The following is a 3,864-nucleotide window of genomic DNA, read 5'->3' on the forward strand; positions in this document are numbered from 1 at the left end:
TTGCAATTCTACGAGATGCAAACAAAAACTCGAACTATAGAAGTAACAATAAAAGCATCCTAGACCTTATACAGAACCGGTGAAGATGACTGTGGTAGCTAGCGCCATTGGATGATTGTGAGTGATGTCCTTCGTATTGATTATTAATGGAACGTTTGCACTACCTACCTATGAGGGGTGGAAGGAGATATGGAGGACTTGTGGGGAGTGCTGATAGTATCGGTAAGTCCTTTAAATGAACTTCCAGGACAATTATAAAACATTTCGATATACGAGAGGCGGTTCGGAAACTTCTTAGCCTATCAATGAAAGAGAATAGTTGGGTTTTCAAAAATATTTTTATTATACCCTCCACCATAGGATGCGGGGTATATTAACTTTGTCATTCCGTTTGTAACACATCGAAATATTGCTATAAGACCCCATAAAGTATATATATTCTGGGTCGTGGTGAAATTCTGAGTCAATCTGAGCATGTCCCTCCGTCCGTCTGTTGAAATCACGCTAACTTCCGAACGAAACAAGCTATCGACTTGAAACTTGGCACAAGTAGTTGTTATCGATGTAGGTCGGATGGTATTGAAAATGGGCCATATCCGTCCACTTTTACGTATAGCCCCCATATAAAGGGACCCTCTGATTTGGCTTGTGGAGCCTCTAACAGAAGCATATTTCATCCGATCCGGCTGAAATTTGGTACATGGTGTTGGTATATGGTCCCTAACAATCATGCAAAAATTGGTCCACATCGGTCCATAATTATATATAGCCCCCATATAAACCGATCCCCAGATTTGGCTTGCGGAGCCTCAAAGAGAAGCAAATTTCATCCGATCCGGCTGAAATTTGGTACATGATGTTGGTATATAGTCTCTAACAACCATGCAAAAATTGGTCCACATCGGTCTATAATTATATATAGCCCCCATATAAACCGATGCCCAGATTTGGCTTGCGGAACCTAAAAGAGAAGCAAATTTCATCCGATCCGGCTGAAATTTGGTACATGATGTTGGTATATAGTCTCTAACAACCATGCAAAAATTGGTCCACATCGGTCCATAATTATATATAGACCCCATATAAACCGATCTCCAGATTTGGCTTGCGAAGCCTCAAAGAGGAGCAAATTGCATCCGATCCGGCTGAAATTTGGTACATGGTATTGGTATATGGTCTCTAACAACCATACAAAAATTGGTCCACATCGGTCCATAATTATATATGGCGCCCATAAAAACCGATCACCAGATTTGGGTTGCGGAGCCTCAAAGAGAAGCAAATTTCATCCGATCCGCCTGAAATTTTGTACATGATATTGGTATATGGTATCTAACAACCATGCAAAAATTGGTCCACATCGGTTTATAATTATATATAGTCCCCATATAAACCGATCCCCAGATTTGGCTTGCGAAGTCTCCAAGAGAAGCAAATTTCATCCAATCCGGTTGTAATTTGGAACATAGTGTTAGTATATGATCTGTAAAAAACGTGCCAGAATTGGTCCATATCGGTCCATAATTATATATAGCCCCCATATAAAACGTTCTCCAGATTTGACCTCCGGAGCCTCTTGGAGGAGCAAAATTCATCCGATCCGGTTCAAATTAGGCACGTGGTGTTAGTATGTGGTCGCTAACAACCATACCAAAATTGGTCCAATCACACAAAAATTGGTCCATATCGGTTCATAATCATGGTTGCCACTAGAGCCAAAAATAATCTACCAAAATTTTATTTCTATAGAAAATTTTGTTAAAATCTTATTTCTGTAGAAAATTTTGTCAAAATTTTATGTCTACTTTGTTAAACTGAATTATATACGTATTGGATCGATCTTTTTTGATTTAATATATACCACGTATGGACTTACATACAATTTAGAAGATGGTGTTAGGAGGTTTTAAGATACCTTGCCATCGGCAAGCGTTACCGCAACTTAAGTAATTCGATTGTGGATGGCAGTGTTTAGATGAAGTTTCTACGCAATCCATGATGGAGGGTACATAAGCTTCGGCCTGGCAGAACTTACGGCCGTATTTACTTGTTTTTCAATATAATCTCCTGAAACTTCAATACACTTAGTCCAACGCTTTTCTAGCAATTCTATCCCTTGATTAAAATTGTTTTCTTCAAGGTCTTTAAAATAGTGGTTTACAACTGTAATTGCATCTTCATTTGAGGTAAAACGCTTGCCAGCAAGGATTTTTTTAGATTTGGGAACAAGTAAAAGCCACTGGCAGCTAAATCAGGAGAATAAGGTGGGTGGTCAAGCAACTCGTACTTTAATTCGTTGATTTTAGCCATTGTTAAAACACTCTTGTGTAAGCCAGGACGTTTTTCTCGGTTGCAATAGTACTATGAATTTATTGTTTTACCCTTTTGCAGATAGTCAATCAATAAAATAACTTTGAAGTCCCAAAAAACCTTTGCCATAAACTTACCAGCCGATTGAATTGTTTTTGCCTTCTTTGGGGCACTTTCTCCAGCTTCAGTCCATTGTTTGGATTGTTCTTTTGTCTCTGGAGTACAGTGGTGGATCCATGTCTCATCAACAGTTATGAAACGACGCTTAAATTCCATTTTATTTCGCTTAAAACGATCCAAACAAGCTTGAGAAATGTTCATTCTTATGCGTTTTTGATGGACTGTTAACAAATGCGGCGGCACCCATCTTGCAGAAAGCTTTTTCATCTGCAGTTCTTCATGCAAAATTAAATGGACTCGATCATTTGAGATGCCCATGATATTTGCAATTTCACGCACTTTTATTCATCGATCATTTAATACCATATCATGCACTTTGGCTACAATTTCTGTAGATGAAAACTTGTGACAAAATTTTCTATAGAAATAAAATTTTGACAAAATTTTCTACAGAAATAAAATTTTGACAAAATTTTCTATAGAAATATAATTTTGACAAAATTTTTTATAAAAATAATTTTCTAGAGAAATAAAATTTTGACAAAATTTTCTATAGAAATAAAATGTTGACAAAAATTTCTATAGAAATACAATTTTGACAAAATTTTTCATAGAAATAAAATTCTGACAAAATTTTCTATAGAAATATAATTTTGACAAAATTTTCTATAAAAATAATTTTCTATAGAAATAAAATTTTGGCAAAATTTTCTATAGAAATAAAAAGTCTAATTATACAATATTTTTTCGAGCTTTATGGACAGAATAGATTAAGGAACATGGTTAATAGAGCCATTGAAAAGAAAACGCCAGATACAAATCTATACACGCCTGGACTGTACATGTTTCGGTTCGGGCGAATTAACCTTTCCACAGCCTTTAGTATAGATCTGGCTGGGAGAGATAACTCATTTTTGGGCCCTTTATGCTAACTCCTTATGGAGAAAACATTTGGGAAATTTCCTCTTACAAATTGAATCATCTTTTCTCCCACTGTAAATTTCGTGTTGTTGCATTACTATGTAACAAAACGAAATAAAAATAAGATTAAGCGACTTGTAAGTTATATGAAAAGATGATGTACAGTGGGAGAAAAGATGATTCAATTTGTAAGAGGAAATTTCCCAAATGTTTTCTCCATAAGGAGTTAGCATAAAGGGCCCAAAATTGAGTTATCTCTCCCAGCCAGATCTATACTAAAGGCTGTGGAATGGTTCATTCGCCCGAACCGAAACATGTACAGTCCAGGCGTGTATAGATTTGTATCTGGCGTTTTCTTTTCAATGGCTCTATTAACCATGTTCCTTAATCTATATCTGTCCATAAAAGCTCGAAAAATAATTGTATAATTAAATTTTGAAAAAATTTTCTATTGAAATAAAATTTTGACAAAATTTTCTATTGAAATAAAATTTTGACAAAATTTTCTATTGA

This window comes from Haematobia irritans, chromosome 5, assembly GCF_050003625.1.
Source record: "Haematobia irritans isolate KBUSLIRL chromosome 5, ASM5000362v1, whole genome shotgun sequence".
NCBI lineage: Eukaryota > Metazoa > Arthropoda > Insecta > Diptera > Muscidae > Haematobia > Haematobia irritans.